The 13,581-nt window shown below is 43.5% G+C and overlaps 1 protein-coding gene across 8 annotated transcripts in view; it reads left to right on the top strand.

Annotated features, from left to right (window-relative positions):
• SEMA6D (semaphorin 6D) overlaps nucleotides 1-13,581 on the top strand; it is a 563,670-nt gene that overhangs the window by 494,324 nt on the left and 55,765 nt on the right. The window contains exon 1 of one of the 8 annotated variants that reach the window (XM_070423456.1): nucleotides 12,588-12,719. The exons of the other annotated variants lie outside the window; for them this stretch is intronic. The gene's annotated coding sequence lies outside the window, so the exon portion shown is untranslated. Of the gene's footprint in view, nucleotides 1-12,587; nucleotides 12,720-13,581 lie in introns of those variants that run through there. 8 annotated transcript variants of the gene reach the window in all.

Raw genomic sequence — 13,581 nt, 5'->3', positions numbered from 1 at the left:
GCTGACCAAGAGGCAAGGGAGGAGGTGCTCAAATCAAGGCCACATTCTATGCTGTGGCATGAAAAATGCTGGCTTTCTATCAAGTCCTCAGGGCTTACGGCCGTCACCAGGGAGTCACACCTTTGCTGGACAGCCAAACTCCCGTGGCCTCACCCCCAAGGAACCTGCTCCTTCGCCTCCTCCAGAGTGGGGACTGCCTCAATCCCAGAGCCCTTTGCCTCATCTACTTCACTCACCAAGCACACAGTGGCAGCCGTTTGAGCAACAGGATGCTGTGTTTTTCCACCTCTCTGCAGCCTGAGGAATATCAGAGGAAGAAAAGTGGTAGAGAGAGCTCTGGAGGCCAGATCAGCAATTCAGTCTCTGCTGAAAACTGCTCCAGATCTCACTGCTAAAGTGGAGCCTTGAGAGCTCTCTGGCATATTAAATATTCATCAAAAGCTAAACACCACTTTTTCAACATTTGACGGAATAATACAAGTGTGGAGTTGCCCCATCGCTACTCTTGAATTGCTCAGATATACGTAGCACTGGGTTATGGTTCTAATGAAGTCAGTTTAAAAGATGAGGAAAGAATCCTTTGTAGTTTATCCCTGCCTTTCATTTCCTCTTAACTTAACCATAAACTAAATGGATCCATAAAATGTTTATAGAGGGTAATAAAATGATATTTTTAATACAAAGGTTGCTCATGTAATTAAGCATAAATTCCATGGCATTCTGTATAATTCGAAATGGTTTGCAAGGAATTAACAAATACTTATATTTATTTTATTTCTCTTTCCATTAATGGCAAATAATAAAACAAAAGGGGGGGGGAGTAAATTCCTACCAATCTAAGTACCTACAGTTTGAAAATTGAAACTGCAGATGTTGTTAAAGACTTTATCTTTTCTTGGAAATGTGCCATTAAATCTAATTAGGTTTCTCATTTGTCCTCTTTCCCTTTCACTCTGTCATTCTTTTCTTTCTGCCTCTTTATCCCTTCTCTCTTTCTCCCTTAAATAGCAGGAGAACACTATATGTTTTTAAATGGCCTACACAATATAAATGGAGAAACGAACCACCATAAGAAATAACAAAGTGGCCATTTTTCTAACCCTATACCTATTCCATTACAAATTATCTGTGAAGTACTGCTACTTCAAAGCTCACCTGACCATTAAATAACATCATCATGCACTTGGTCCCGACACTCTTTTTATATACTTTCTTTTGCTAAATAAAAAGAAAAACTATGCTTGAAGAATGAAAATCAGATTCTATTTTTCCCCCAGAATTTTTTTATAAAGAGAATTGGAAGCGATCTAATCTTTATTGTTATAACATTTTATCATCTGGCTGTCAAGATGTGATTTCTTACTCTGAAATGATCCACTCTCTATTATATTTCATGTTAACATTTCAAATCAAGAAAAATGGCACCGTTCATGTTGCTTAAGATAATTGGGAGGAGAAGCACTGAACTGTATTTCTCGAAGTTCATCTAGACTTTAGCAGCAAAGATTGATAATCAGAGTGGAAGGATGCCTAATTTTACATGGAGTGATAATGCTTTAAGTAAATTATTTTTTCAGCATTTTTCTCATCAACACCACACTAAGACGAAGATTTTAACACTTCTAAACCCATGGTTTTGGATAGTTTCACGAAACATTTTAAAAGCAATTATCAGCATTTTCTGAAAAGTTTCAGTCTGAAAAGTTATCACTGAACCCCCCCGGCTTAACAAGGAATTAGATAGCCCAGCCCGGCTGGCGTGGCTCGGTGGTTGAGCTTCAAACTATGAACTAGGAGGTCATAGGAGGTCACGGTTCGATTCCCAGGGAAGGCACATGCCGGGATTGCGGGCTCCATCCTCAGTGTGGGGCCTGCAGTAGGCAGCTGATCAATGATTCTCTCTCATCATTGATGTTTCTCTCTCTCTCTCTCTCTCTCCCTTCCTGTCTAAAATCAATAAAAATATTCTTTTAAAACAGAAATTAAATAAATTGTAACGAGTTGCCAGACCTACATTTCCTGTGTTTGTGAAACACGAGCAAGGAATGGGAATAACTCCATGCTCCTCCACTGTATGGTTTCCGTGTTGGATGAAACGGTCCGGGAAAGGGAAGGATTAAAGCTTCTCAGGTCACTGTTCCCAAGCACATGAGGCTTCAGAGTCATGCAGGCTCACCTCGGCCATTTGATGAAAGCTAGTTTCCCCTTACTTTCTTGTGTGTATTTGGCTCATTTAGATTCGGGTGTTTCTCTGGAAGATAGAAAGTTTCTCCTGTCCACTGGCTGTAAATATAATAATGATTCCCTATTTTGCTGAGGGGCATCCCCCCATGGACACCATACCAACACTTTCAGCTCCACTTATCCAAAACCAAACTCAATTATGCCCCCTGCAAACCCGCCCCACCTCCTGTGCCTCCATCTCCTATAATGATTCAACTTTTCTCAAACTCTGCCAGACTAAGAAACATGGAAAAATCTCCTCTGCCCCCACTGGCATTCAAACACCAGCCCGCTCTGCTTGTCTCTGCTGTATATTCCTATGTTTCTATCGATTCCACCACCACGGGAGCCGTCTTCTGGCCTGACTCCTGCATCCTTACTTCGGAAACTTCCTGCTTCTCCAACCAAATTCTCCCTCCAGCATGAGTATTGCTTCCCAAAAGCACAGCCTAGTTTATGATCATCTTTCCCTCAAAAGTCTGTGGCTTCTAAACACCCCAAGAAAAACATTCAAACTCCAGCAAATGTCAATTCAGAAATTCCTTACAGTGATTATATCCTGTCCTTCCTGTCACATCTCCTACTACTTGCCCCTAAGAATGTCAATCATGCCTGGCTACACCAGGCCCTCCCACCTTCTCCTGCCGTTGCTGTCCCCTCAGCCCACAATAACTTGGTTGTATTCCTCTACCTTGGACACTTGCCTTTCAGTGTGCTTGGCTCAGCTCCTGTGCCCCCTTCATCACGAAGTCTTTTACAGCCCACACTACTATTCTTTCCCCCCCTTTCTGTCCCTAGCCCTTTCCCTGCATCTCTGGACTTAGCATCTGCAGCACTCTGCCACTTATGAAGTTAGCCTCTGGCAGATCTGTCAGAGGTTGCACAGTCTCACTCATTATTCCACCGATCAGGTATCGCCAGCATTACTGTCTCCGCTGCTATTCTAGACACTAATGATACAAAGACCTAGTTCTCAGTCTCACGAAGCTCCGTCTGGCCGATGATCACATGTTAATAATGCAATGTGGTGAGGTAAGTGTCATAAGGAAGTCCAAAGGAGAGGGCGTAGGGAGACGGTGTGTTAAGCACAGGGCCTGAACTCAAGTTTCAGGAGTTCAAGGTCTGGTTCTGCTCTGTAGCTAAGTTATAACAAGCAAATCTCCTAGTTGCAGTTTTCTCATTTGCAAAATTAGGATCCCTACTACCTAGTGTTCTATGAGGATCAAACGAAAATTACAGAGTGAGTTTTCACTTGCTTCACCAGGTCCACTCTCTGTCCTTTCCCTCTACTTGGGGCCTCTAGAAGTTGACCTCTAAGCAAGGGGTTCCTCTCCACCATCACCTCTACATCTCCAGGTTCTGCTAATTGCTTTCTCCTCTGGCTCCTTCAGTCCCAGGGGTAGTCAGGCCCCGGGGTAACTCTCCCTTGTGGTCTCCCTGCACGCTGTCCACACCTCAGCAAACAGCCCCTTTATTAAGGGCTCGGAAAATTACCCAAGTCAATGTGCCATCTGTTCCCCGCCAGGACGCTGATTGATAAAACTGCCGTTCGAACTTTCAGTTGCTGTCTAAATGCAAGGTATTTCTCATTTATCTTTGCGCAGTGCTTTACACAAAGCAGATTACTGCTATTAATAACAAACGGTGAAGTGAATGTATGCAAGGATGAATGAGTGAATGATCCTGCCCGCTTCCACTTTAGCTGCATTCCTTTGGGGGGAATACCTCCTCGTCCCCTTGATTGGATTTTGTAATGCCTGGTTTGATCTGGAAGGTCCGTTCCCTTGGAACTCACTGTCTCTCAGAGAAAACATTTCTGAAGATAGTCTCTCTCAGCCCTTATATGTTTCTTGTGGTTAAGCTTGAAAGGGTTAACTTTGTTTGCAATTTCTAGAAATACCCCCCTTCTATAGGCGGCACAATTACCTGGTAGCAGAAATGGATTACATATTTGTTCATTTATTTATATTTTTTGTTCATCAACATAAAAGATGGCAAATAAATCAGAAGCAGGCAAATGGATTATTCCCTTATTACATGGGGATCATGAATATATTTAAGGAACCAGTAGCTTAGACTGGAGTAGTTTTTCAAAAGCACAGGAAAACCACAAATCATTGCCTCCACTGCCCCCTTTCTCCAGGGTAAGCCTAGCCAATGAATGGACAACCGGTAGCCTCACCAAATGACCTAAGCACAGTTAAATCACTGAATTCAGTAGCTTGATATTTATGAGGAGCCGAAATCATGACTAATTAGACTTTAATATTAAATTTATTTCCAGAAATTATAGACTATCCTTGTCTCCTGATACACAGTTTCCTCTTATTTTAATATAAGGTTGATAACTTAAAAATGAGAAACTGACCCATAAAAACTATCTTTATAAAACATACTTTTGAGTAAACACCTTTAATAGTATGCTTTGGTACTGAGTAGATATTATTCATTAGCAAATAATTGCATAACTGGAATTCTTAATTAAAAATTTTTTATGAGAAATGAGTTTGTTTATTCTATAATTATGACCCAAGAATTCAGAACATATTGGGGTACTTTATGAGCACAATTTCAAAGATTTTAATATAGCAAAGAACCCACAAAGCTTTTAAACAAGAACTCTTAGAGGAATATATGCATGTGCATGCACGCGAAAACACACACACACACACACACACACACACACCCTGTGTATGTGTACAGATCAGATGCAATAAGTTTTTAAAAGTATAATACAACTGTTACATGGAAATGCTCCAATTTAACAGATGTGTGAGGCTGTTAAAAACCTCTAAACAGTCATTCTGGACCTTTCTGGATTTTGCAGGAAGGCTCTTCCTTGAGCTTTGTAATTGAAATACAAATTACAGACAATGGCAAACTCTGCGAGGCTCTTTTTTAAAGCTTTGCTTAAGAAGGTAAGTTTGAAGGGATTGTTCAGCACACATCACAATTCACGCTTTAGGAGACAGCCATGGAGGAGGAGTTGTTTCTGGAAGACAGTTAAGTGGCTCAGATAATGTTTAAAGCTAACTTGGTCACGAGGGCCAACCTGGTAAGAAAGTCTGTTATAAAAAATGTACAGGCCTTAAGTGTTTTTATTTGTTGATTGTCAACTGATGGTAGGTTCTTGGTTCAAAGGCCAAAGAGATCTGGGGACAAGGAGAACTTGAGCAGACCACTTTGTGGAACCAACCAAAGGTTAGACAAACTGTAGATTCCTCCCGAGCCTGGGGCATAAATGAAACCCCTATTACTGGGGCTGGAAGAGAGAGCATTACTGTCTGTCACCTCATTTGTGATGTTGCTGACTCAGTGGCATCATAACCCGATCCAGATTTAAGCATTGTTGGCTACATGTATCTTCCCAGGTGCTGCTGGGCCTTGCCACTTCATCACAGCTCCATAGGGCACTTAGGACGTTAGACAAGTCCTATAATTAATGCTACTGATTTTTATCCCAGAATGTCAACTTCTTCCTGTCCCCCAAACCACTCTCCAATTCCTTGCATATTAGCAGTGTAGTTTTTTTTAAATGAATCTAATATATTCAATATTAATAAGATGTCCATAATAGTAAACATCCTACCTGAAAAAGACACAGGGAAGAAAAAAAGATATATTCTTTGTGTTCCTTTATTTATAAAGATATAAATTACCCAGAATCTTATTTTCTATCTCTTTTTTTAACCAATTGGTGGCACTAGTGGTTTCTGGCAATGAATTGGCTCTATAACCATAGTTCAGTTGTTCTTATATGTACAGCATTCAGCGATTAGGGTGTTTTTGTTTTATTTTTTGTGAAAGGTGCAGTTGTATGGTCCTAAACATTAATTGCAACATTTATGGCTGAACTAATAAAGTTTATTTTAATAAAAATATGCATGCTGTTAATTGGATCCTTTCTCTTATCCTATATAATAAAAGGGCAATATGCAAATTGACCCTAATGGCGGAACGACCAGGAACTACTGGTCACTGTGACACGCACTGACCACCAGGGGGCAGATGCTCAACGCAGAAGCTGCCCCCTGGTAGTCAGTGTGCTTCCAGAGGGGGAGCGCTGCTCAGCCCAGAAGCTGGCTCATGGCTAGCCATCGCAGCGGTGGTGGCGGGAGCCTCTCCTGCCTCTGAAGCAGCACTAAGAATGTCAGACTAATGGCTTAGGCCCACTCCCCATGCCGTTAGTCGGACATCCCCTGAGGGCTTCCGGGCTGTCAGAGGGATGTCTGACTGCCAGCTTAGGCCCAATCCCCCATGGAGCGGGCCTAAGCCAGCAGGTGGACATCTGCCAAGGGGTCCCGGACTGCGAGAGGGCGCAGACCGGGCTGAGGGACCCCTCCCCGCCCCCGAGTGCACAAATTTTCATGCACCGGGCCTCTAGTTATTTATAAGTGATTCAGAGGTGCATAATAGAATGCATATAATGTACAGGGATTTAAACTATGCTATAAATCCCATTGCAGAGTTCCTGACACTACTTTGTATGTGACAAGCAAAAATTATCACAGATTTGAAATCAAAGTACATATTTAACCTAGTTTCAAGCATCTACTTGTGGGTTTTTTAATGTTTTTATTTTCTGTGTTATCCAAAACATTTTTTCAAACCTATACTCTCTTCATTTTTCATAACATGGTGTCCTAGAAAGAAAATTAGGCTTGAGAGCCAAACAGGCCTGTATTAGACCCTCAACTCCTTAGTCTACTAGGGCTGAAACCCCTGCTAAGATGGTTAACTTAAACCTGGTTTCTTTGTTTTAGAACAATGCCTGTCTCCAAGAGCTGCGTTAAGAATTTAGTGACAATATTGTGGCTAGTCAGTATCTGGATGCAATAGGTACCCAGTTAGTTTCTTCTCCCTTTTTTGATTTGAATTTTAACATTGGCTTAAGCAAAAAAAAATTAGGGTCCCTACTACCTAGTGTCTATGAGGATCAAACTAAAATTACAGAGTGAGTTTTCACTTGCTTCACCAGATCCACTCTCTGCCCTTTCCCTCTACTCAGGGCCTCTAGAAGTTGACCTCTAAGCAAGGGGTAAAAAAAAAAAAAAAGATTAGGGAGGGAGTTTTGTTTTTAAAAACAAACTTTAAAGCATTTTTAAAAAACAGATAAAAAGTTGTAATTCTCTACCACTTTGGTTATTTTATTTCTCTTTCTTCTTTGTTAAGACTTTATAACATTTAATAGATACTATTCAGCCCCAGTTCTTCAAGGTCAGAGGCTTGGTTACTGTAAATTTGTAGAGAGACGCCTGTAAGGAACTTACATCTGTTGGGATGTAAGCTGGCATTCCTAAATCATAAGTATTTCTCCCCAAAGTACAATTAAACAATCCAGCTGAGTTATCATCTTTTTATTTGATTCTCCCTCCAAAAATTTTATTTTGCTTCTGTTTGTTCAAAAGATCTTTGATAAAATGGTGATAGCATTCCTATCTCTTGTCTGTTTTCAAAAGAGCTTGTGTTATTGAAGGCTGTTTGCTGTTTCTGATGGGGGTGGGAAGCTTACCTCTTTTTATTCGGCTTGAGCATTCAGTGTCCTTCCACAAAGTGGCACCTGCAGAATCATTAGCAAAATTAGACAAGTAGCTGATTTATTATTTCTGTAAATGCATGGTGCATTCCCTTTACTCAGAGAGTACAGCAAAAATTATTCATGCTAAGGGAGAGTAATCAAAATGACTAAAAAAGCACATTTTTATCATTCCAAACATAAACCTAGCTGTGGTGGTATACTATCACAGTACATAATAATAGAAATGAATTATGTCAGTAAACTCTTGAGGTTGAAGATTTACCATGATAAATATTTTTCATTAAAGTGAAATATCTTGGCAGAGTCACTTTCATATGCAGACTATTGACACAAGGAGGCCAGCTGTGCCCATGCAGATGCCGAGATTTGGGTCTATATTATTAATGATTTATCATGTCACGGAGAGCTTAGATTAGTTTTTAAAGCAATCCCTTGCCACAAAAGCACTTGCTATAATGTGCAAACGCAAGGAATGCTATATGTGCTCTTCAAATTAAAGTGATCATAGAAGCTATAGCTACCTTTATAATTTCAATACCTCTATCTTCTTATTTTAAAACATGAAATTCTGCATCCTAAGCTCTATTATTCAAGCTGTATTATTCATTAAAATTCAGACAAATGTTATTTTATATCAACACCCGGATAGTGAATAGCATATCTGAATTAATAAACACAAGCACATAGATGAGGAAATGAAGGAGATGGAATGCAACAAAAATTTATTGCAAACCCATGGCATACTATGTACTTTTATTTTAAATCTCACATTTAATGTGAAGCTGGATTAAGTTTCTAATCCAATTCTGCAGAATTCACAGATTGCATGGCCTTCAGGGCATATGTAAGAATGTTGGCTAATGTTGATTCAGTGCTTTCTGTGTTCTAGGTAAGATGCTAAACACTTTACATGCGTTATCACATTGTCTTCATGAAAGACATCTGAAGCATTGGTATCACCCTTGTTTCACAGATGAGAAGACTCACGCGCAGTGTAGTTGAATAAATTATCCTGAGAGGAGGTGTCTGAATTTGAATCCAGGCTGTCCTATGTTCCAAAGCCTTCTGCCAATAACTGTGACCTCACTATTAAAAGTATTATTACAACCAAGTAAGAGGTAGGGTTCAGATCCTGCTTAGTTACCTGTGGCCTTAGGCAGTCCTTTAAACTCTCTAAACGTCAGTTTTCCTCTTCTGTAAAATGAAGATAATAATAGTACTTACCTCACAGACTTGTTGTGAGTTAATATTTGTAAAATGCTTAAGATAGAGTATAGCACATACCTTAGCATTCGGTTCTTCATTTAATAACTGTAATAGTTAAAGAGTGGTACTCTCTGATGATTGATAAGCTTTCATTGACTATTACACACAGATTTCCTATAACTTTCAGATAGCTTTTATTCTTAAGAGGAGGTTAAAGCCCTTGCCAGTGTAGCTCAGTTGGTTGTAGCATCGTACCATGCACCAAAAGGAGGTGGGTTCAATTGCAGGTCAGGGCAAATACCTATGTTTAGGATTCAATCCCTGGCCAGGGTGCATGTGGGAGGCAGCCGATTGATCTCTCCTTCTCTCTCCTTTTCTCTCTCTAAAATAAATTTTAAAAACAAAAAACAAAAACTAGATTTGAACTAAAACATAGAAATAAACTTCTGAATTTTACTCCTAAAGTAATTTTTTTTAAAAATATATTTTTATTGATTTCAGAGAAGAAGGAAGAGGGAGAGAGGGATAAAAACATCAATGATGAGAGAGAATCATTGATCGGCTGCCTCCTTCAAGCCCCTCCACTGGGGATCGAGCCCACAACCCGGAAATGTGCCCTTGACCAGAATCGAACTTGGGACCTTACAGTTCCCAGGCTGATGCTCTATCCACTGAGCCAAACCAGCTAGGGCTAAAGTAAATTTTAAAAAATAGATTGTAAATTAGGTTACCACTTATCAGTGATGAGAGATGTATGAAGATAACACTATAAAGCATAGTTATTAACCATTTACATCATTGAACCCTTTAAGTATTCTTTCTGAGTATAGAAAGAGCCAAATATCTTCCTCCCCTCCCTTCATCATTCACTCACTCAACAAACATCCTTACACAGGTACTATGCTTGCTCTGGGGATGCAGGTGAATAAACCCCTACTCTGAAGGAGCGTGCAACATAGAGACCATACTCTCTGGTTTGGCACATAAAAGAATGTGAAGTAGTTGTGGGTTCCATGACCAGATCTCTTCAACAAGTATTTACTGAGTGCCCATTAAATACCAGGCACTGGGCTAGGCACTGGTGCTGTGCAGGTAAACAGGGCATGATCCCTACAGGTAAGAAGCAGCCAGTAGGGAAGACATCCTGAACATGTATTTTCCCTTTAATTTGGTAAGTTACATAAGGGTACAGAAGAGAGGTGCTTAAACCCATCCCAAAGGTAGTGGGATGAAGGAAATTTTGACACCTCAGCAAAATTTTTGTTAAAAGTCAAGAAAAGCAGAATTTAAAGGGCATCAAGTCATGGTGAAGAAGAATCCAGAAATCATACCACAAGTGAAGGCATGGAGACATGAAGCATGCAACTTCGCAGGAAACTACCTAGAGTATAAGATGATGGCTGCGGAGGGGCAGCGGACTAAAGAAGTAAACAGGGCTAACAGGTTAAAAGTGTCTAAAATCAATCGAAAGGGCCAGATGCTAACAAACGGCATAAAGAGTGAGCAGTTTCCTTACAATTCTTCCCACTAAAATCGGAATAAAAAGAGTGTCATTTTCCTGATGACTCCTTAATAAATTAAAATTATTTCCATCCTGACCAAAGGTGAAGGGTCATTCTTTGACACCAGTGACTTGTCCTCTTCCTGAACTCTGTTCCCCCAGCACACCCAACACAGGGATTGGCTCTAAGGTCCAGACTGATATTGAAACTGAAAACATGTCTAATTTTTGGCTTGAAGTCACCCATCCCCATACCCTTCCGCAACCTGAAATGTTTTCATTCATGGGTTTAGGAACTCAGTCTAGGGCTCTAGGGTGGCACTTTGGCGAGTTGTCCGTCACTAATTTCAGCAAAGAATTCAGGAATCTAGAGGATTGAGCTTTTTCTGTTTGCTGTTGCAGCAGACACAGGACAACTCATGAGCTTTCTGGAGAGGTGGGTGGCAATTTGATTCCTCATCAAACCACTGGTCACCTTGCATCTTCATTCAGTGCACAGAGCCCTCTGCCTGCAGCAGGGTTTGCTCCCTTGATGGAGAAAATACGGAATGATTGGATGCCAGTAAAACAGGCACAGCTTTCTGGGTCAGAAGTTGGCTGGGGAAGGGCCCTGACTGCCAAGTAACTTGCAATGATGTCAGAACCCAGCACAACCAGAAAACACCAGCCAGCCCGCCAACAACAGCCTTAACAACAGAAAAATCAGAGGGCTCTGTTGCCAAAGCTGTTCTTTCCGCCCCCTACCCCTTTCTTCCGGTAGGAAGAACAGCAGGAAGAGTTTATATTTTAAAAGACAACCTCTCCTCCTTCCTCCTTCTTCGTTTTGGTAACAAAATGTTAACTACCCAGGAAACTGTCCTGAAGCAGTTCCTGGGGGTATCTTTTTTTTTTTTTTTTTGAGTTCCTTGTCAAGGCTGTCAGCTGTTCAGAAACAATTCAGAATAGGGTATTTTCCTAAATGTAAACATGTAACTTTGTACTGAGGAGAAGGCAGGAACCTTCAAGGAAAGGAAAATCCTTTCTCTGCTTCCTTCTTCTCTCTTTCGCGGTAATTAACCACACTCAAATGAAAATGAAAAGTTTGGCGATAAAGATCTTTCTTTTTCTTTAAATGGGGCATTATGGTTCATTCCAGCCATTTAGAGCCCCCAGTGATTCATAATTCAACTGCAAATTAATAAAGCACAGCCCGTTCTCGGAAATGAAGTTTGGGCTCAGATCTTCTTGTTTTGGAATATATGATTTTTTTTTTTCATTTGTGACAGTCAATTTTAAACGATGTCACTTCAAGGACATTTTCATTTCTCCCACAACATATTACACGAAACACTTGCCTGTAATACCGGCTCATTAGCTTGCAAAATTATACTGTACTGAATGGCTTTCATTCAAAGTAAAAATGGGATTTTTAGTAGGCAATTTCTGTATTTTTATAAAGATAAAGCAATGTTTGATTGCTTCTTCCCAGCTGTTTTAGTTAGTGGTTATAAAGAGAAATTGGAAGGGGGAGAGCGAGAAAGGTAATATGGGGGCGGTTTGTAAAGATGTGCTTAGAAAAAATACAGCTTAGATTAGGAAACTATGGCAGAACTTTACGGAGGAACTGCGCCTGCCGCTCCTCGGGGCTGCAATAATCTGTCCTCTGGATAGCTGGAGGAAAGAAGGAGCGAGAAAAAGAGGGAAAGAAGGCGGGGGAGCAAAAAGGCTGCTCCTCTGGCTGCGGCGGCACCGCCAGCTGGATGACTGGGGCGCTGGGAGTTGCTGGCAGGAGCCGCTCGCTCTTCAGAGGTGGGGAGCGGGCGGGGGCGCCGCCGAGCTCCTGGGAGGAGGGACGCGGAGGCCACCGAGGGGTCAGCGGGGCCGCGGCGCCGGGCTGGGGGCCTCCAGGCGGCGCTGGCCGCGGGGCTCGGGCTGGGGCGAGCGTGCCCGGTCACCCGCGCCTCCTACCGTCCGCGCCCGGGGGTGGGCCCGCGCCGCTTGAAGGATTGACTCGGAGATGGATCGAATTACACCATTTGCCGAGCCTCGGTTTGTTTTGCTCCTGCTTCTTCCCGCTGCTCCTGCGGCGGCGGCGGCTGCTGCTGCTGACGCTGCTGCAAGGACTGCTGGTGGCGAGTTTCAGGATTATATCGAGGGAGCCAAGACCTAAAGACACAGAGGGACATACATGTCTATTTTCTATTTTGTTCCTTTATTTTCTTTTTTCCTTGCACGTGACAAGCTTTATTTTTACCAGCCTCCCCTCATGAGGTAAGCCCCTCTTGTGCAAATGTGGTAATGTTCTGGGCGCCTGGTGGGGATCGGACCGGGATCCTCCGAGCCTGCATCGCTGGCAGGGCGCGCGCGAGTGTTGCGTGGCCACTGGAGAGTTGATTTCTTTTTCACCAGCTCTCTCCGCTGGTCGCGCCAGGGACGCGCGGAGGGCTGGAGAGGTTTGGCGGACCCGTCAAAACTGGCTGAGCTGGGAGCTTGGGGGGAGGGGCATGTGGCCCTGGAGGCCCCCCAGCACTGAGCACCCCCTCGGGGGGAATTAGCGGAAGAAGGGGGCGAGGAAAAGTTTCTTGCCAGGCAGCGTCAGCTCCGCGCTGCCCCGCGCATTATCAGGGGCAACCCAGGCTGTTCCGGTGCCGGGCACGGCGTCTCCAGCCAACCGAAGAGCCCAGCCAAAGCCAGAGGAGCCGGCTGCGGGCTCGGCCGCCCCCTTCTGCCCGTGGGCCCCGAAGCCAGCGCCGGGACCGCTGGAATCGGGCAGCGCCCAGCCGGGCTGGGAGCGGACGAGCGAGCACCGGCCGCGCCGGGAGAAGGGGCGTAGCGCACAGCGGAGACCGAGCGGCTCCCGGGGCACTCGGGCTACCTGTCAGTGCGCCCCGGTGGTGCGCGGGGTGGCGAGGGGCGGGGGCTCGGGGGATCGGCCACCCCCACCCTCCAGGCTCCTGCTTGGGCTCCTGCTCCGGCTCCTGCCGGGAGGGGGCCGCTGCCCACCCTCCCTCTCCCCGCGCTGGCTGAGCGCGCGGCGGAGGGGCCTGGGGCCGGGAGCTGCCCACCGCCCACCCCTCCTCCCACCCGGCGCCCGGGTTTCTCCTCCCGGCCACTCTCCCCCGCAACTTTCCGT

This window comes from Myotis yumanensis, unplaced genomic scaffold (genome assembly GCF_028538775.1).
Source record: "Myotis yumanensis isolate MYYU_CA2020_CCGP unplaced genomic scaffold, mMyoYum1.0.hap1 SCAF_1, whole genome shotgun sequence".
Lineage (NCBI taxonomy): Eukaryota > Metazoa > Chordata > Mammalia > Chiroptera > Vespertilionidae > Myotis > Myotis yumanensis.
The sequence above is the reverse complement of the archived record's forward strand: the minus strand, read 5'-3'. Positions and strand labels throughout refer to the sequence as shown.